Here is a 22,847-nt window from a genome sequence, read left to right as displayed (position 1 = left end):
TTACTCTGCTGGTGTAAAACAATTACACTTGTGTTCCAACGACGTAGATAATTGAGTTTAAAAACTAGTTGTACTGTTGACGAAGTATGTACGTTGGTTTAGGAGATTTTCGACTATTTATTTTTGGACGTCTCATTTATTACAGGAGAATCAACGACACACATTTTAGCATACTGGATTGATCGTGGCCCGTTATCAAGCCAATCAAGTCAATTTACCAACACGTCAGTCTACACCAAAGGTGTCGAGTACATAACAGCTCAAATTTGTCAGACGATTAGACTCGCTTAGATCTTGTATCATTAGAAACTGGGGATCATCAGTCACGCGTAATTAATATCGTCCTACTCGAGTCATCAATTCTGAGCGACGGGTACCATTAAAAAAGGCGACGTTCAATGATAACGTTAGCATTGAATAGAATCTTCTCGTCAATGCACAATGATGAAATCCTTTAAATGTCGTAAGGCCCAAGATGGATGCAAATTAAATGACAATAGAGACGTATAAAATGATTGTAAGAATGATTGATTCTCGAGAATATTTCTAATGTCCTTCGTAAATTTTTAATTGTGAACTTACTTAAATACTTCCTCATATTTCATCTATACTTGACACTTCCTGTGTTCCACAAAAATTTCTTCTACTCCATTACGGTAATTTCGCGTGAAATATAGAACGATTGCGCAGGTTCTATGAATAGATACGAAGTTTCTACGATTTTGATTAATAGCTCCTAACTTGAGCCGGATTTCTACTTGACCCTCGCGTGCTCGCGTTGTTTCAATGGCAACCGAGTGTTAGATGTGATTTAAGATTGCATAACGAACACACGATAATGAAATCGTTCGGTTCGATATCATCGCGATACAAACCTTTCGAGATCAGTGGATGAACGAAATAGGACTGGGGGCCATTTCTCTCGGTATATCCTAAACGAGTTTGGCGCAACCCAAGCGTAGTATATAGACCCTTGCCTAGTACTTCAGGGTTCAAAAGGTTAAGAACCACTGCTCTAATAGAGCCATTCAGCCAAACTACGATTTAATGGAATCGTTTGGCAACCAGAACACTAGGAACGATTGGATCTGTCCTAATTCTAACGTCGTAAGCGTCCAGAATTTAGCAACCACCATCGAAATCGTGAAGAAATGTTTCACGAGCCAATTGAGATGAACGGAAGTTGAATTGCGCACATTCTGATCCGAATGAATCTCAGCTTGGATTTTAATCATATATCATTGCACTTTCTACGTCGGCATCTTTTCTTCCTCGAATCTCTCAGTCCTCGAGAAAAACGTGCTGCCGCGTTGTTGAAGTGCTATCTTGCAGTCGGCATCAGGCATCTCGCGGCGACAATCTTAACGAAGACGTCGCCTGCACGAGGACAATTCAATGATATCCTTTGTCAGTAAATCACTCGGACGTTCTTTCCCAATGTTTACGTTGAGATTCGAGGGTGTGCGTGCCCACTTTAATGAAACGTGTTGCGGTAAATCGCGTCTTAATGAACCGATTCTCAGAGCGTAATTAGCGTCCTCGCTTATCTCTTCCACTTCCTCGGAAACACCACATTTCGCCAGTCGAAGTCTCTCAATTAGCAACGATCGTCTCTGTTTCGCCAGTGAAAGTACGGATTGCTGATTTTGAGGAGCATGGGAAGTGGGAGAGGTTGGAGAAGAAAGACGGATTACGAGGCAGGTACCGTTTCGTATATCGCTCAGAAACTGCTTCTGCATGCATCCGCTTAGACCTAGGAAGGAAAGTTTCTGGGCCCACCCGTTGTGTGATTTTATATGGACAGATTTCATTACTCGACGGACCACTTTTTTCTCCGCCACGAGTCGTGCATCTAAAATCTCCAGGTGTTAAAAATAACGCGGAGAGAAAGGATTCGCGCTCCTCTGCTTCATTTCCGTCTTTCTATAATCACTTAACCTTGAAATTGTGATGAATATCGATGTCGGTTGTTGAACTCTGTGACGCTGAAAGAAGTAATTTGTTGCAACAAAGATTGTAATTTTTACAACAATGCGAATCATACGCATAGCCTTTCATACAAAAATCGCAAATCTAGACCGATGTAAACGAGTTTGTCTAGTGTTTCAACGAACAGAATCAATCGATCCATAGGTAAATGATCGTATTTCGGTCTATTCTAGAATTTGAGTGTGCTAGCCCACGTCGCAAGTTGACCATACAAAAATTGCATATTCGGACTGATATAAACGAGTTCATCCAGTGTAAGAAACGTATTTTTAACCGACTTCGAAAAGGAGGAGGTTACTCAATTCGACATGTATATATATATATATATTTTTTTTTTTTTAAATGTCTGTTCACCGATTACGCCGAGATGACTTGACCAATCGGAATGAATCCCGTTGCACCTTGTAGAGTATGTTCCCCAGGTGGTCCTGCTGTCAAGACTTTTGCGATGATTTTTAGGTATGATTATAACTGCAGTGAAAAGCATGAAATAATTTCTAGTTAATGTATATGAATCTCTACTACCGACAGAGCACTCTACATTACCGACAGAGTAATCTATATTACCGACAGACCCATCTGCATTATCGACCGAGCGTTCTACATTACCGGCAGAGCACTCTACATTACCGACAGAGCACTCTACATTACCGACAGAGTAATCTATATTACATACAGAGCCATCTGCATCATCGACCGAGCACTCTACGTTACCGACAGAGTAATCTGCATTATCGGCCGAGCACTCTACGTTACCGGCAGAGCACTCTACATTACCGGCAGAGTAATGTCACTAAAAAGAGTGAAATAAAATAATTTTTTGGAAAAAAAATTTCACCGACTTCAAAAAAGGTACAGTGAAAAGTATGAAATAATTTCTAGTTAATTTATATGAATACGCACTAGCTCTAGATATAATTGCTTAAAAGTTTGGGAAAATGCAGTGAAAAGCATGAAATAATTTCTAGATAATGTATATGAATCTCTACTATCGACAGAGCACTCTACATTACCGACAGAGTAATCTACATTACCTACAGAGCCGTCTGCATGATCGACCGAGCAGTCTACATTACCGACGGAGCAGCCTGCATTATCGACCAAGCACTCTACATTACCGACAGAGCAATCTGCATTACCGACATAGTAATGTGTAATGAGAGATGTGGAGTGCTCGATCGATAATGCAAATTACTCTATCGGTAATGTAGAGTGCTCGGTCGGTAATTCAGATTACTCTGTCGGAAATGTAGAGTGCTTGGTCGGTAATGCAGATTACTCTGTCGGCAATGCAGAGTGCTCGGTCGATAATGCAGATTACTCTGTCGGTAATGCAGAGTGCTCGGTCGGTAATGCAGATTACTCTGCCGGTAATATAAAGTGCTCGATCGATAATGCAGATTACTCTGTCGGTAATGTAGAGTGCTCTGTCGTTGATGCTGATTACTCTGTCGGTAATGTAGAGTGCTCGGTTGATAGTGCAGATCCATATAGATTAACTAGAAATTATTTCATACTTTTCACTGTACCTTTTTTAAGTCGGTTAAATTTTTTTTCCAAAAAATTATTTTATAGTCTATTATTTATACTCAGGACGAATGTTGGGGCAATGATGCCCCACGTTCCGAATCCTTTATCCTCTGCATATCGCGTTTCGAGAGTTGCGCTTTCCTTTCCGTTTTGGATTAAGAACAGGGAGTGGTCGGGTAGGCAGCCTCATCAGATATGAATATAGAATTATTCCTGTCACATTACGTTGCACAGACATCTTGTGATTCGGCGAATATTTTAGAAGACTCATCGAGGTATCGAGCCACTTGCTTTAAGGAGGCAGTGAGAGGCTCCATCGATTATTATTCAGGACTCAAAGAAAGATCAAGTCGAACGAAACGTTGGTTGTGAAAAGTTGTCTACGATTCGATGTTATTGAAGTTCAGTCCATGTAAATAGATCGATGGTGATTGGTGCTGGTAGGTAAACACTGTCGAGACGCGGTGATGAATGAACTTTTCACTCGTGGCTGCGATACGGCCACGGACAGGTTGTCAAGTTATAAAATTGATCAGAAGCGAAAGTTTCCGTAGTAGATCGCGGTACGTGATGCGAGCGACTGATTTGATATTTATAATAATGATAATATTGAATTCGTGGGTAGCTTTATGTAGACATCAAAGTCTCGCCTGACAGGGAGGGCAGACGTGAGGTCAGTGGAAACAGGAAAGCAGAATTCTATGAATTGCGAGGACTGATAGTGAATGGACTCAAAGGTCCAGGTATAAAATCTAAGGCAAATGTCTGTCAAGTTTTATCGACTCAGAAAGCGTAGAACGATTTAGTTCGATTGGGAATCGACTACTCGTTCACAGGAGTCCAAGACTACGGCACGCTATCACTCAAGTACTTTGGTAAACTTGCATAATCTCTGGTGATTTTAAAGCGTTCTTGTGTAGAATTCATTCTACTGTATTCTGCATATTTTAAATATTTTATATCTTTAATATGCATACCAACAACCCACATTTCTCCGAGGTCACGTTCACGTTGATTTCAAGGCACTCGGAAAGTCCATTGTACCAGTAACAGTCGTTTATTGGTGTCGATTATGGTTCACAGAGATTGCAACGTTTCTTCGAGGCTGTTTCGACATTCAGACGTCGACGCGATCGGATTCTTGCAAAAAGTGGTCCACAATCGTCGACGATTCCTGGCTACTTCTTTCATTCATTAAGACCGTTGCCATTTTAATGCGGTTTGTCGGAAGTTTTCTGTATTGTGCTAATTAGTGCCTGGAGTTCCTTTTAAAACATCGATAATGACTCCTTTTACAATGCTAAAGGCATTACAAAAAAAGAACGGCCTCTTTGGAACGAAATAGAAAATGCGGCTCACAAACGGTCGAGCTCGAATCCGTGTATCGGTCTTGCACGGCTTGCATACTGGGAATGGATATTAGTGAAAGTCGTTGAATAGTTTTAAAAATGTGCTGATCTATTTACATTTTATTGGTTCGAGCGCTGAAATACGCACGATGTTACGTAACCGGGTACACGCCATGCTAATGCGACTATCTAGATGAAATCCGTAGGTGGAGTGACAAATGTATGCACGGCCAGGACGATAATGGATACGGGAATAGGCTATGAATATTTGTGGCATCAATTTAATACTAAATCGAGAACAATGGAACATACCCACAGTTTCACGGAATGGCTTCCAGCACGTGGCTGGATGTTCTACTTTGAGTAGTTGGTGGGTGGTTTTGGGTAAACACAGTTTATCCTTACGTAACGTTATGTACAGTGGGTGTAGAAAGTATTCGTACACCGATCAATTTCCAAAAAAACTGTGTAAAATTGTAATTTATTAACTTATTTTTTATAAACTATGACATTCTACATATTCTCGGAAATCTCTAGAATAGATAGATTACAAAAAAAAATAGCTATTTATGTAAGTTGCGAAATTAACAAGAAAAAAACAATTAATCGAGAGAAATGTTGAAGCAATAAGTATTCGCACAACTGTTTAAAAGTACTTTACTGGAAATTTGATGTTTTCTAATTCGCACGGAGTAATAAATTAATGTGTTTACGTTACAAACTCTACTGTAAATGGTTCGTCATAAGAATCGTGCAAATACTTATTGCTTCTATACTTTTATCCACTTTTCGCATTTTTTTTATTAACATCACAAATTATATTAACTAGTAAATGTTGTTTGGACTATATCTATCTTAGAGACTTTCGAGAATATGTAAAATATCATTGATTATAAGAAAAGAAGAAAGAAAGTACAATTTCACACAAAAGTTTTTTGGAAAATTGATCGGTGTATGACTACATTCTACACCCACTGTAAGTCTTCCAAGGCACGATGTAGCAGAAGTAAATTTCTAAATTGTTGAAAATCATATTTTTTCATTGTCATAATGTTTCTGTTCGTGACTTGTTATTCAAATTTTCATGCAGTCCTTTGGAATGACATTACTTATCAATGGCACTTGCTTCTTGACAAAGATAGGCATAATTTAATGCAAATAATTCCCTACATAATCACTTATTCACTGAAATTACTGTTCATTTATCGTGAAATTTGAATTCGTTTTATAATTCAAATGCGATTTTAATAGAACAAGCAACACGTCGAAAGTTCTTTATCCGTTACTGGGTGTTCGAAACTTTGATGTAGATAAGAATGCTGTACATCTCCGTTTCCCTGTAGATAAACCATAGTTCCTGGCCCGTTGCATGCGGTCTATATGCGACAAATACGAGTTCCATATGTAATAAGGAAATGTCTCCAAGCAACAACAGGATCTACCATTTACATCACAGACCCACCTCTATGCAGACACTTCCACGGAGAGAAAGATTTATGCGCAATATGTAACACTTTCCCTGCAAGAGTTTCCTGTTTGTTGGAAGTCTAGTGTTCACCCAAGTTGAGCAAAACTATAAAAAAAAAGATCAAGAAATGAGTAAAGATAAACAGCTTTCGATGAATTAACGCTTATCTGATCTGTTCGATGGAATAAACGTAGCGATAAATCACTTCGTGGTATTTCTATCCTTCATCCATTATTCGAGGAGCGTTTTCCCCATCTCTGGCGAGCAATTAAAGCTCCGAGATGATTAGAACCACGGAATGATCATCAAGAATTTTCCGCTAATATTTCTCGAACGTTGATTCGCTCGTCGTGCATTGATGCACAGATTAAGGTCTCCGCGGTTGCTAATCGTCGAAATTTGTAAATTAATTCACGCTCGCTTGATTTCCCACCTTTCACCGCGTGTTCCTCTTTAAGTAGACAAACTGGTGTTTCACGGAACACGACATCGTATTTTTACGACTCCTTTAACGCGTTCCAAAGTACGCGTAAACCGCATTTAAGTTCGCCGCGTATAAATGTCAGATTGACCACTGCGCGCTTTTCTCGAGTCCACGGGCGTCGCGAAGATTTCCCTCCAGAACGTAAATCACGACGGGGGAAACCGCGCTGTTTGGCTTCGGCTAAAGCAAACAAAGCGGGGAAAATGAAAGTTTTAAGTGGTTATCGATAGAAGAATAAGAGCAAGCACGATGTATAGCTCCACTAGTCATTCGAGACTTATATGGCTAGTTTTTCTGCAGGAATGCGATGAAAAAGAGCTGTTATTCTTTCAACGAACGATGCTATAATTCTTTCGCCTTCGGAACGTTGCACCACTTCGCAACCATACCGTTACTGAAACTGTCTTTCGTAGACTACGTGTTTACCTCTCAGCCTCTGACTACTGTTTGCGCGGAATAAAGATATTCCGTCCTACTGTCTCGACTGGTATGGCAAGCTAACCTGCCTCTGATAAGAATCCTTCGCGTGTAACAGTTTCGACGAGTATCTAGGCGTTCCGTCCAAGTAGTGCGACTTCCGCATACGACAACGAGTCTTTGTGCGACCCATTGTCTAACGAGGTGTCCATTTTTTTTTTTGTTATCCTTATGGAAACGAGAGTCAGAGAGAGCTCGGTGAGAAGCTCGAACCCAATATACAAAAGTCTTATGAAATAATAACGTCTTAATAGAAAATATCCAAAGAAATATAAACAAGAATTAACTAGACACTACAACTTTCTAAAATATACGTTTAATGTTAAATACAGTTTATAATTATATGTGTAAAGTTGATCCATGTATATATTTATAATGAAACATTTATTTGACAACATCGAACCTATTATTTAATTTAGGCAAACTTCTTTAATAGACATAGAGGGTACAAATATTTATGGGACTGTATGTATATAAATGTTGAACATGTAACTTACAGTGGTCGTTAATGCCTTACAACCTGATGCGATAGAAATGCATTAAAAAAACATAACATCATAATAAAATAATGCATATTCATTCATCGTGACAGTTTGAGGAAATACTGGGCAAGTTTTACGTATCTTTATAGCTTCATGTTTAAGTAAATAAATTTTAGAATGTGTCAGAGTGCATAAAACTGAGAATTTTTTAAATTGTACACTCTTGCATTCTTACTGAAATATTTCAAGTACTGTGTTACGCGATGAATTTTTGTTTAATGTTCACTTACTGAAACTGCGTTCTATTTATCGTATCAATACCGGAATGTATAAAATGTTCTATGAACCGTAACGTCTTAATATATGAATTGTACATACATTCTTTTGTCCTAAGAGCTATAAGAAATTTTCCAAATCCCGAATATTACCATAACTTGATCTTGTACATGATAAGTTTCGGATACTTTAGCAATGCGTTAGAACACTTTCAGAGTTGTTCATTCGAGCATTCTTACTGGAATATTTTAGCAACGATTTGCAATGTAACGGACGAATAGACATGGATAACGAAGGATAACGTAACGAATCTTAATTTAACATTCAGATGACATCTTATCCATTAATTGCGTAAGATAATCAACTGGTAACGCAAGAAAAAGCAATTGTTGTTAAGGAAATATCCAGAGTTTTATATTCTTGTTGGAACTGAGTGTAAAATTGAACATTCTACCGTTGAATGAAAGAAAACTGAAATTATACCACACAAACTAAGGCACGGACGTGAGCCCGCTTTTTTATTCGGCAGTGCACCACTTTCCCTTTCTTTCGTCTGAGAAATTTAACAACAATTAGGTCGTTAGTCGTAATATCGACCAGTCGAAGAAACTACCAGCATGTCGTGCGGAATATCGCCTAATTGATCCTGTAACGTGCAATTGCTGACCATCAAGAGTCTCGTAAACATTCTCAAAGCAGAGGTCAAGTCGTGATTGATGATGATTTTAGGTAACTTCTTTTTTGGCGAATTTACGATAGAGATAAAGGGTCATGCATGATTCATTTTCATTTTTACACTTGCTCGTAAAAAGGAGGCCTTTGGGCAGAACGTGTTCGGATAAGTGTTCGTGAGAATATCGATGCTTTGCACGTGAGGGGAGTTGCCTAATTTGGACACCTTTAATGTATTAGGTGGAGTGGAAAGTAATGCCGTTTTTGCAATTTTAAATATTTGTTCATCACTCATCGGCTGATTTATTTTGACCGACCTGGCATTGAAAATTTGCACGCTAAATGGCAAAAGGCTGTTGATAACGAAAGCATCGAAATTTATTTGAATTTAATGTAAAAGAAACGACATTACTTTCAAGTTTACCTAATATTTTACATATTTGGCGTGCATTAAATATATTTAGTGAGTAGAAATATGACGCAAATGAGTCTTTATGTATGCTATCAAATAATATTATTTAGTTTGTATGTTATTGGTATGAGGCTACTACCAAGCAAAAGAAAGTTATACATCCAGTTCTTAAATTATGTAATTTTTATAATTAAACACGTGTTAAATAGAACTACTTGGCGATGGATAATTCCGATTCGCTACATCATGAGCCATTCATTCACACACTGAATTGCACTTGGAGACACCTGAACGAGTGTCTACTTGGAATGTAGAAGCGCGGCGACGTTTCTACTATCGTATTCCGACGACGCGTTGCCGCGACACGCATGAAAACGTTGTAGCCCTGTCATCGACAATAAAAAAATCTGACTTTCATATGGTAATTAGAGCTCCGATAAATAATAGACACGTATATTCGATTATGTAGACTTTCACGGTTGCCTGTACGTTTGCAAACTTTTGTTCTTTGCAGCGCAACAGGAAGTTCAAGTACGCGCCAACCTTCTGGCTGCTGAATTTTTATCTTAGGTTAAGACAAGTGTTCCTCAAATGTTTCAGGTGTCAATGAAATATCATTTGCTCAGAATTTTGGAAAGAATGTTAATCGCAGCGATAAACAACGCTTCGAGTTATGCTTCACGGAAAATATTATTACGGAAACGTCGGTTTAACCATGCCCGTAGGAAAAAGTAATACGAACGACGGATATAAAAGCCAGATAAAGTTGTAACATACGCAAAGTGCACATTAGTTGTCGATAAATCCGATTTTAGCATTGAATTACTTCGTTAACAAGGAACGCTAACTACCCAATGCTAAGGTATGCCTTCGCCTTGTTCTTGTTATTCCTGACGTGCAATGCTGTAATTTGTTGCGTAATTGACTATTCGAAACTCATTGCCAGGGAATTACTGGACCGTTGGTCGTTCCCGCTAGGAAACAAGAAATGATTTGTTTTTGTCAGAAATTTAGAAAAGTCTTGATGCACTGTTTGCAACCGATCCAGACGACTGTCGCCTAATGATGACGCGTTGCACAAGTCGCTGATACGTAATACGTGTAACCTTCGCATAGTAATACTTTGGCGGGATAATTACCATTCAAATTCCTGCTCGAAATCGACGGTTCTTGCGACACGGTGTAATTCAGCGGAAATGAGCGCGCGAGGCTAGGCTTAAATTTTCCGTAAAGACTGTTATCCTGTTATTAAGTGACAATTCTAGTATATTCTAGGAACTAGCTTGGAGAAAAGAGAAATAGGTACATTCGTCGAATTGCCTCAGCAATTTTAAACATTTTTGTTTTAACTATATGATATATCCTGAACCAGAGTTTCTCGAATTTCACATTTTTGAGAGATTGTGTAATAAAGTAATTTTCTAGTATTAATTGGATCTATTGAGTATAAGACCAGTTTGAGAGACACTGTCGTAGAAAGATACAATATAATCGAATTGTATGGGACGTATGTCACCACTGCTCAAAACCAGGGTAATAATGACATTCTCAGTAACACCTCGCTTTTAATCAGACTGTAATGCATGAATTCAAACGATAAATACGATTTACGAGTCGTGAAAGGAATAAAAACCAACGCTTATTTCTTTGCTACTATGTATGCACTTTTGCCATTAATGTAGGCAGTTGCCTACTATACAGGTACTATATTGGTACTATCTATATCGGAAATTACATTCGTGTATCTATCCCATAATTACATATAAAAAAGGAAACGTTTTTGTACCATACTTTATACATCGATGAATATATGTAACTTGAATCTATTTTTTGAATTAAACATTAGAATTGTAATATAATTCATTTTGTGTTATTTTGCATTTCGTAACGATTAATGAACTTGTAGCGTGACAACGTAGAAAAGAAATTCACGGTTCATTGGGCAAAACGATAGGACAGCTCGCGCGAATTAAAAAGTGTTGGTGAAAAGTTGCCAGTTCACTTTTCATATTGGGCACCTGGTATGTGCTTTCACAGTTTTTCATTCATTCGAATTGGCCAGCGCACCTTTAACGGGTCAATCCCAGGTAACAGATAACGTATAATTATTGGATATACAGGGTGTCTCAAAAGGACAAAAAAAAAATACAAGTATAAAAATCTCTTATACTATTTATCATCGAAATAATTTATACTTTATTTATTTCATCACCACTTCTGTATTTACTGAAGAGGAAATTGGATAAATTATGGTCCAAATATTTACATTCAAGGTATGCTCGGGATCTGACTTCCGTGTCTCCTAATTGGATTTATTTCTTGCAGGAATTCATCTGCATAACACAATTCTGTCGAATTGTGGAGTCGAAACAGGAGCCACTTGACAAGATACCGTAGATGGATCCGAATATATTTACGTGATTCGAGATATTGGTTAATTCGAGATGGATTTTCGGAATTGGCAGTTAAGGATGTGCAAGCCTCCACGTGGGCCGTAAGACGTCAAAGTGCATATATCTTTCGGTGAAAGGTGTTCTCAGAAAGATACATGAAAGGAAAGGACTGTCGTCATTGCTGAATAACTGTCCCCAATGCCATGGCTGCGGCACATTCGAAAAGGAACCATGGCTTGCAATGTGACAAAAACACTTGCTGCACCAAGTGTCTGGTTGGACATGTTGAATGGATCAGACGAGGTTCAATGTATGCTGAAAATGAATGAAGACACTTTAAAGGAATGTGGAAGATGTGGCACTATACGTGAATCAAGGTGTCATCTTTTTGCATGATGACTTAATTAAGTGTTGGTTCTTAAAATTCTTCACATTCTAAAAGTGAATACTTGAAGTGAATTATATCAGCACTTCGTGGTTATCCAGTACACAGACTACGTCGAGTGGAGATTAATTTCTGTTAAATTTTACAGGATGTACTTCAATGTATACACATTCTTGTATTAAATATTACAATTTTTAAATTTCATAGTCTCCAGTATAAAAATTCTTAAATATTCTGGTTCTGAGTGGTTAGGATAGTTACAACCCTTCAAAGATTAAATGTTCAGTATATCCACATTTATTTCCTTTTCCAAACGACTCATCCTTTCACACGTGCGTCTTTCTAGAAATATTCAACAGGATGCGGACGTGGATGCCAAAAGACGTTTTATTCATTGCCCTGTGAAATTTCACTTTCTTTTCGAATGTATCCCGAGCCGACATCGAGGACAGTTGTCCGGTAATGTCGAGAACACCCCTTTCCTTTCGTGTATTTTCCAGGAAACACCTTTCACCGAAAGAAATCGATATTCCTGTGACTGTAGCCCACGCGAAGACACGTGAACCTCTATGGGCAACAGGTCAAATAAAAAGGCCATTGTTGGTGTATGCAAGAATAGAACGATGAACGTCACTGCTATACCATCGGAAAAACTTCACTGATTCTGCAGAGTACTCCAACAAAATTATTCGGAATACTCACAAAGTAAATAGGTATTTAATTTCATCATCCAAAATTAACAATAGATTGTATAATAACTCTCTGTATAATTATTTTCATATTTATGTGTATAGTGTATGTTAAGCTTGCTTTTATAAGAAATGCGTAGGGGAAAAGCGTTGTCTTCTAAATAAACAGTGTCAAAATATATTTAAAGAAAATTTACCTGTACTCCAAGCAGACTAAAAGTTTTCCTTCTCTGAAATGATCCATGGAAAGATGAAGTTCGGAGAATAGAGGAATATCATAGAGGCAAATTGCAAAATAATTCAGAAATATCGCTCGATTCTGTGTCGAGCTGAGAAAAAGGCGTGACGAGAGAGGAAAATAGAATTAACAGGTCGGCGCACTTCCTTCTACCGACCCCGTGTAAAATCTCAGCGTTGTGTACTCACGTGTTACATCTGGGATAGTAGTGATCGCGATAATTACACCAATTACTCGATTGTATTTGCACATGCTCGGCGCGCACTGTGTAGAAGAAACCAATCGATCGATTTATCCCTACCGTACATGTGCAGAATCGTCCAGACTGGGTCTTTGGTTACCGTTAATTCGCAATTGTTGCATGCCTTACTCCTGGGTTAATTTATGCGCTATTACCCCGTATTGTGAGAGCATAAAATTCAAATGAAGCGTGAACAAGACCGAGAATTAAATCGTTACTTGCAAGGATCAGTGCGTTTCTCTTTCAGGAACTACTTTTTTTTGTTTAATACGAAAGTACATGATGTACATTTCCACAACAGACAAAGGATCATCGATCATCGAGTGAAATTGATCTGTTGTGTTTCTCGAGCATTATGCATTGTCTGTTTTACAAGTTATTCCTCCAATATTTATAGTTTATTGCATGATACGCATTCGTATTAATATATTCAATGTTGAAAGGAACATAGAAACAGATTACATCACATCGCGATAAAGAAATTGTAATAAAATCAATACATCCTGTAATAATTAGTAAGTACAAGCACATTTGCAATTTATCTGTGGTTTGTCACAGTCAATTAACGAGGTGCCATTCTCTGTATAATTATTTTCATATTTCTGTGTATAGTGAGTGTTCATTTTGCTTTTATGAGAAACGCGTGGGGAAAAGCGTTGTGTTCTAAATAAACAGAATATATTCAAAGAAAATTTACCTGTACTCCAAGGAGACTAACAATTTTCCTTCTCTGAGATAATCCATGGAAAGCTGAAGTTCCAGGAACACTGTTCTAAAAGCATAAAAACAATGCTCATTTTCATATAGCAAGTGCAAATGCCAGTCAAGGGGACAATGAATCGGAATTTTCCTATTAGTTAACGGGATCTTATCGACGCCATCCGTAGCGTCTCTGTTCGAGGGATCGCTTCGATGAGCAACTGTGTCGAGCGTGCAAGCTCCGCGAAGCGTGAGAATAAAGGACATCCGCCTTCGTAGGATTCCTCGACCTGACAAACGCGTGACCGTCACATCGTCCGTCAAGTCCAGGGCAACGAGAGCGAGATTTTTGGTGAAAGTGCAAAATGATGTATATCGTGCGGTCTACTTCTCTAGATGTCTTTTTCACAGGATGCCGCAAAGAAAATAATCTGCCACGCAGGATTTCTGCGACAGTTGATACGTACGTTTCAAACTTTCACGCTTCGAGCTTCCGATTTAGAGGCTTAAGACCAAGTTTTGAGACGAGTAAATAAATTTCGTTCACGAATGTTCTCCTTTTCCTTCCACTTTATCCACGATGATAAAGAACAAAGTCGTTTCGAATTAACACTCTGGCAACATCAAGTAAAATTCCTCTGTCTGCAGATAAAAGTATAATATGCACGATCGATTATAATATTATATCGAGGCTTCTGTTCAATCCCTTATCAGACTTTCAACGTTCCGTCAATTTACATAGTTGCAAATGCCACTAACCAGCTTCTTTCTTTTAAGGCTGGGATTGAAAATAGCTACTACTTGCATGTCCTTCTAAGTTGCAACTCTGTATAGAAATCCGTTCGCGAAGTACGTACGTGTGGAGAAACCGTGATATTTCGTGCATGAAGTATCCCAATACGCGCAGTATCCCCGTAAAAGTGTTTCGCTGCATTCTGGACTTTCACGCTCGCCACACATGTAGAGGCTGGATAACAAGGGTGAAAGGTTACTGTACCTGGAACTATAGCTGGATTCGAGTGAGGAAAGTATATGACACAGGGCCACAAAAAGATGATCAAAAATATTTTGGGATAACAATTATTATTATTTATTTATTGTCGCATCAGCTTGTAAGCCATTAGCGACCACTGTAAGTTACATGTTCAACATTTATATACATGTGTGAGTCATAATATAATTAAAATAAATACGAAATGACTTATTTTTATAATAACTAATTCTTACATCTAACGATAATTATAAATACTTTTTAACATTATAAGAACATTTTAGAAGGTCGATGTGACTTGTTAATTCTTGTTACATTTCTTTGGAAATTTCTTTGGCCTATTCTGTAGTCTAACTAAAGAAGGAAAACTAAAATCTTTCACGATACATTTCCTCCATAGTTACTATTTTTTCACTGTATTAGCATTTGAATTCGAAAAAGTGCTCGACAAAGCCAGTCTACATAATTCAGAGGTCAGGTTTTATATCGGTGCTTTAGGTTGCACCTCGCGTTCTATGCACTTTCTGTTTTGCTTTTCTTGCTGCTACGTGTACAGGGTACTTCACTATAGGCGTGAAAACTTCTACTTTTAGTGATGTCGATGAAACGTTATGTATACTTAAATTAAATTTCGTCATTCTTGATTTTCCCTTCGTGTTGACCCATAGCACTACCCCTTGCAAGACTGCTCACCTTGAAGGTGAAACCCTTTTACATTTTCCATTCCCCTTTTCATCTTGCACATCATTTTCAGCACGATCGAATTTAAGAATTTGAAATAAAGCACCAATGTTACAGAGCAGCCTAGATCGCGATTCGAGAGGGTAGCGGCTTAGAATCGCGCTCGCACGCGCACAAACGTGACCGACTAAGGCCGCTGTCACGCGCGAACTGACCAAGAAGTATTTCGTCACAGTCAACGTGCAAAGTGCACGATAAATCGTACCTGTCGCGACAAGGACATACAATGGGCAACGTGTTACACGAGCCAGCGTAAATACCACCAGCGGAGATAAATTAAAGTCCAGAACAAAAGTGGAGGGCGAATCGAGGTGCCGGCTTCGCGGGCCTACCGTGGGACGCTACGAGCCGAAAGAACACATCCGCGCTGGAATTCCCGGCGCTCGCATTCTGCGGCCAATTTAATTATTAGGTCGACCATTGCCAGCACTAAATTGCTCACTCGGAGAAAGATCTTTTTATTGTTGCGACCCGTGGAACTTTCTCCGTCGAAATCTGAATTCGCTAACGAGTTCGATCGCGTTGAGTTACAGTAGAACCTTTCTTGTCCGCGCCTCGTTACTCGATCGCTCCTTATGGGTATAGGAGGGATTTTGGGCTGGACGCTTTCTAAAAATTGACAAAATTCTTTGCAGGTGCAATGAACGATGAGGATACTGTCGTATTTCAATTTGTGGTTTATCGGGTCGTGTTAGTACTTTATTCTTGACTGATGCATTATACAAGCGTCAAGAAGGCGAGTATATTATTGTTTGCTTACAGTTTGATTATTCAGAATATTTTATTCGGTAGAGAAAGTTTCAAGGTATTCGTAATTTTTTAGAATGAAAAACAGGTTCGTTTCTAATGAAATGATTATGATTTTTTCATTATGAAATATCAATAATTCTCTCATTGTAAAAACTACTTTGCAGTCAATAGGAAAGTTCAGTCTAAAGAACTCATAAAATATCAACTTATCGTACAGCTAGTTTTCACTTAAACGGGTAAAAATCCTGAAAACGATGTGCTCTATTTTTTGCATAAATTCGAAATCTGCGAAATAACGACTTAAATTCCTTTTAATCTTGCATAAACAACATCATCAATTTCACCAAAACGCCACACATCGAGCGTGGCGAGTAGATTTTAAGTGGAATGTTCCTATTAGTCAGACTCGAATCGTGTTCTAAGGATGCGGAACGGAATGCATTTCGCTTTTTTTCTCCAAAAAAAATAAGTAAAAATAACGGTAACTGGGAGGATCGAAGCTATGAATTCTAATTTGTTTACGTTTCTTTCTGTTTCCACGTCGCAGCAGGCGACCCACTCGAACAGCTGTTGAGTTCGCGCAGGCTGAGATAATCGTGGGCGCGCTGAGGCTGTGTCCCACGAACAGTGAAAGTTTCCGATCGGTCGGGGCAAAAGGAATTATTTAATACTCTAAGTCGTGGAATAGCCATCGAAAAAAAGGGCTGCGCGGAGAACCGAGCGACGTGTCCGGTCTGGCACACGACTCGTTCGGCTCTCGTTCTCGAGGCACTCGAAAATCGTGCGAGCGCTCGTGCGAGACGAATTACAGTGCTCTCAGAGAACGTTTCGACTATCCAATACAGAGATTCTCAATCTCTACAAAGTACAAATCCTACTGGATACCACTGTAACAAATTCTCAGAGCAAATCATCCCTGATACCTGAGCGTACATTAATTTTTGTGTTGCTAATATATCGATTTTATTTGAGTTCAATGTATACATTCTATTCTTTTTTTCTATTTAAACCTTGAACCATATTCTGAGTTGGTATAATTGAGAAACACTGATCTATTAAAAGTTGGCGCGAGCCGTGTGGTGGATGTTAGAGGTGCACGGCACGCGGACAGCGATCCTTGGATGTTTTCCTTGAAAATCCTGGTTTTATTGATAACTTGCATTGGATTGCAGTGCTTCAAGTTATTGTTAAATCATAGATAAGTGAAAAAGGTGGGCAGGACTCTCACCTGGACAAGAAGTTTCAAATAAGAAAAGATAAACAATCATTGATTCGTTGTTTCTTCAATAAATATCACAACCTGAATTATATAACCAAATTAGGTTTCACGTCGAACGAAAAACGGTCCATTCGAATAAACATTGCGAATAGACCGTTCCACAAAGTTTCTATTCCTAGATCAATGTGGGGAATGCTGGGTACCTAGAACATGGTGCTCTGGTTCCATTGGCCATTGCATTTTCGCAGGTCATCAGCGATAATAACGGTCGAAGCTTCGAGGAATGGAAACTCGACTCTCCTTTCGATTTTATTGTCTTCGATCGGCTCGGCCTCGGCCGCCATCGATACTAGGCACTCGGTTCCTTCGCTGGCTTCGTTTCAATTAACGCGCGACCGTTTCAGCTCGAAAGTAAAAGGAACGTGCTACAGGTGTCTCCTTGTCTTTCCCCTAGTGTCGTTTTTCGAAGCACACCTCTTATTCCGCGCGGAAGAACGGATTCGCTACGCATAGAAATCGCATGCATTAACCGCTACTCCTGTGTGGTCGCCATAAATAAACGTGCAATTTACATCTGCGTGCAGCAGCGAGAATCCCTGTCGTTTTATAACCTTTCTAATGACTATATCTACTATATTAACCATAAATCACTTCAGAATGTAAATGAGGATCAATACATCAAAAATAAATGAAACATGTATTTGATATCACACAGGAGAGCGTTTATTTTAAATAGCATGGACCTAAATTTCAACATTCATATACGTTTCCAAGCACACAAGACACTTCTATTCACTCAATATTGGAAATTGGGTATAATAAAATAATAATATATAATACTAATATTTGGAGTAAAGACAACTTTCTTGAAAGTGTGGCCTCTCGCACGGTGGCGCTACACTTGTAAAATAGTTGGAACGGCCAATGATACAAGTCACAATGCTTGAATGCGCATTATTTTCTAGGCGACGAACCGAGCCAGCCACCGCGCTGCAAACCGTTAAACGGTTGCGCAACGTTGTGCCTAGTGTTAGGTTGCTTCGATCCGGACGCTTTCAAGAAAACCGCGACGAATTTGCATTCACCAATAATTTACGTATGCTCATTATCCCGAGACATTTATCTGCAGTTAATTATGTTGCATATGATCAAGAGTGCAACCTGCAATTTGTCTTACGCGCCGCAGAAATGAATCGGCATCCATGGCCGCGCCACTATGTGGAGATTTTTATTATTGTGGTCTCGCGAGCGAACACCTGCACACATGTGGAGCGGAACCACCGACACGGAAAGATAAATGAAAAGGTCAGGACGCGGTGGAGGGTGAAAGTAAAAGTTCGAATTATAATTAAAAGCTTACAAATTAGCCTCGCATGAGAGAGTAAATTATGTTACCTCATCCGACGAGCGATCGCGATAACGACTACGCGCTGAGTGACAATAATGGAGCGATCGTATTTATCGTTCGGCGGGAGGATAAATCTAGTTGGTTGCTTTTTTTTTTATAGGAAATTGAGTCTCCGCTGAATTTTTCCATTCATTTTTCTTGCAATAGTTTAATTCGAAGATTTTTTTATCAAAGGATTTTGGTCTTTCAATCTCTATAGCATTTAAACATGTGAACGCATTATCAGTAATGATACTGCAAATGATCATTATGTGAATCTTAATCGAGTTCCAGACTGGTACACACCACATTTCTCCGCTTGCTGTTAGTAGAACGAGTATGTATAGATATTTTTATCTCTCGTTGCGGTTGCTACCAGTTTCAGTATACATTTTGCAACATAAATTGCTATCTACTGGTCTGGGTTAGTGGTATACTTACATTAGATAATAAAGAGATCTTATAATATAGCCTTACGGTTATTTGGAGCAACGTATTCGTATCCAAACCCGTATCTCGATAATGAGAATGCATTGAAATATATTTTGTATTGTTTTCTTCATTTTTACATGGAGAATCATCCTCTTTTTGATCGTACTACGTTTGCCGGGACACTGTGTGAATATATCACGCGGCAATAGCGTTGAAATAAATATCATCTATGCATTTCATCTTGTCATCGCTCGGATGCCGTGCATGTTTCCTATCGAGCGCAACCCCAGTGGTGGTTTCGTAGCCGTCAGTGGACAAGACATAGCTATCGTGAAGAATTGCAAATAGAAGAAGCAGGTTGATCAATGTAATTACGGGAATATTCCGCATTCAGGCTCGCGTGTTTGTGCTTATTTGCGTACGTTAAGATAACTTTCTGTATTCTTCTTATAAGCTTCTGATAGCTTCTGTTTCAGTTCAAAGTATTAGCTGGAAACTAAAATATTCTAAACTAGAGCAACTTTGTATCTATCTATTTTTTAAGTGAAGTAATGAATTAAACCGGTTTGCAATTGAATTTTCTTCCAGTAGTGACAAGCAAAATAATTATAAAAAAAAATCTGCTTGAAATAGAAAAGTAATAATAGAGTAAAGAAAGAGCAGAGAACTAAATTTACATGAAAACTAAAGAACAGAAAGCGCAAAGTTAAGTAACTCATACTTAATAGAAACATGAAGTAATAAATATTAATATGAAGTGAAACGTAGAAACATAACGCAATTCTGGATAATGCAAATTCTGTTGTAACAATTGGAACGATTCCGTTGAATATTGAACAATTCAGAGTTAATTCGTGGGAACGCGTTGCGTTAGAGATTCGTAAATCTTGATGCGGTGAAACGAGATATTTAATAAGAGAGATTCCAACTAATTAGATTCAGCATCGTTCAGGTCCTGTTCCGCAGTTTCCAACCGTTTTGTCTTCCATTTACGCGGAACGACGCAGCCGACAGACGGCCGACCGTCTCGTAACTTTTCCTTTCTGTAAATATGTAACGGAAAGACGACGTCCTCTTGTTTAACGATTTCCGTGTGAGGTAATTATTCGTAGCGTGCGGATACGTGACGCTGTTGCAAATCGACACGCTTCTGCAAAAAAAAACTGTCGGAAAGCTGGCGGTTTCGCGTGTTTCCCACAGCGGGATGTTTATGCATAGAATCCTGGGAAGTCAAAGTGTTCGAGTAACAACTCGCGTTACATTATAATGTAGATCAGTGGTGCATAATTCTAACCATTTGTTATGTTTATACCATCCACGATGTTAAGTTAAAGACGAGTTCGAAAGTCTGCGTTTTAAATGATTTCTCATCTGGTAATTGCAACAGACCTCTGGAAAAATTTTGTTCCGACCAGAGTGTTTAAGTATCTTCAATTATAATGAATGATGTTTGATGAAATGGCTGAATAGGTTGAATTAATCCTTTGGTGTTGGATTAGACGTGCTTTGTTGATCTCGGGAAGTCGATAAAAGGTGCTTCGATTGGTAAATATTTGAGTCTATATGTATATCTGAAAGTAAGTTTGATTTTATGTTAGATGAAGATTTTATTAACTTGAGAATATGTTCCATTATTTTATTTGGCGAAGAAGGTTGTGCGCCGCTGCTGAATACGGAGGTTACATCAATTGAAGGGAGCGCAACAACTAGCGAACGCTACTTTTAACACCTTCGGGGCAAGGAAAGCGAGTAATTAAAATCTCTTTGAAGTTGCGACTTGGAAAACTAATTATTTAGCCTTGCAACAATGTTGCAATTAACCTGGTTTACATTAATTACTTTTTTACAATCTTAGAAGGGAAAATAGCTCGATGAATGAACTCCCATTCTCCATCATTCAGTCTCTCTCTCTCTTCAAAAATAACCCTCAATATCTTCTTTCATGTTATTCCTAAATGAATTAAAAAATTCACCCACTTGATCTACTTTTAGAGTAAGAAAGATATCGCGACAAATCGAATGCAAGTACGATTTAATTTAAAGAAATCAGATGTTTAATTTCTGAACCCAAAACAATTGCATCGGCGACTTAACGATCTTCTAATGCATACACAAGTCTCTCCGTTTATCATTTGCGACGCGGTCGAGCAAACGAATGCCTTCGTGAACGGATTGTGGTCCAATCAACATTAGGACGCACGAGGAATTCGAGAAAATGACTGATTTATTGCGATCGCGAAAGGAAATCAACGAAGTGACCCACGGAAAGTTTATTACGCTTTCCTTCTGCGCTCAACGATGGCCGCCGGCCGTTCTTGATTGATATCCAAGTTAAGCAGCACTCGACGAAGCAAACGGAACCGACTCAGATAATTAAAATCGGAACAAAAAGTGTACCGCAGCGCTATTGAAAATTAAAATGAAAGATTTGCAAACACGTTACACGGTTGTCAATTGTAACTAGAGATTAATTCATGCATATTATTACATGGGATAGGCAGAATTCATACAACACCAAAGGATATTAGTAATAGTTCATTTTGAATGAGACTCAAGTCAATCAGTTTACATTTTGAATTAAAAAAAGGGTTCCACACAGGCACGATTACTATTTAAAAAAATGGCGAATGATTCAATTCGACCATTACTATTGTCGTTAACTGTGGATTTTATCTGTTTATCCTAGTGAAAGCTATTTTCCAACCAAGACAATACGGAAAACGAAATGAAAGCCTGATTTATGGTATCAGCTTTCCGCATGCGAAAAATACTCGGCCACGAGATTACATGCTTTATAAAGAGGGCTGTAATCGCAAAGCCATAAATTTCCTATATCCAGAAGTAGATATTCGGCGCGCAGGTACTCGAGGAGGAAATCGTAAAATTTTAATGGTATAACCGGTAATACGTCAGCTTTCTATAGTCATTCGCGAACGGGTTAATTGCTTCCTACGATCACCATTTTTCCAATCCATACGACGCATTACCGCGCAGCCGCATTCGTCTTCCGGCGAATAAACTTTGACGCGGATCCCCAATTACAAAAATTGGGTAGCTTGTTTCTGTCAAAGCGTTAATTGCAACCTCATGGATAATTCACTTTTGCGAAGCTGACTAGCAGCGAAATTTCCACATGCGAAACCTGCGAGAGTCTAGCAATTCGTTTCCTTAATTAGTTGCTTCAAAAATAATTTTCAACGTCTACATTGAACGATATTATCGCATAATGGCGATATTATCGTGCCGTTATTGGACAGAAAGAAGTGACAAGGGAATATTAATGGATAGAAACCGTACGATGCTAGTATAGATATTTATAATGTCGCTTATTTAATCGTAATTGCGTTAAATGCAGCGAAAACACGTTTCGCCAGCAACGCATTATGGAAATTACGTAAACTCACTTTGTAGCAAAGAGCCTGCTTTCGACAACTAATGTTCTTCAATCTTAAATAGAGTTCATTCGTTGATGATATAAATACATGGTTGCAGAAATACTAATCAGTTATAGGATTTCGCTTTAATAGCGAATTTATAACGTGT

This window comes from Hylaeus volcanicus, chromosome 2, assembly GCF_026283585.1.
Source record: "Hylaeus volcanicus isolate JK05 chromosome 2, UHH_iyHylVolc1.0_haploid, whole genome shotgun sequence".
Taxonomy (NCBI): Eukaryota; Metazoa; Arthropoda; class Insecta; order Hymenoptera; family Colletidae; genus Hylaeus; species Hylaeus volcanicus.
Note: the sequence above shows the minus strand (reverse complement) of the source record.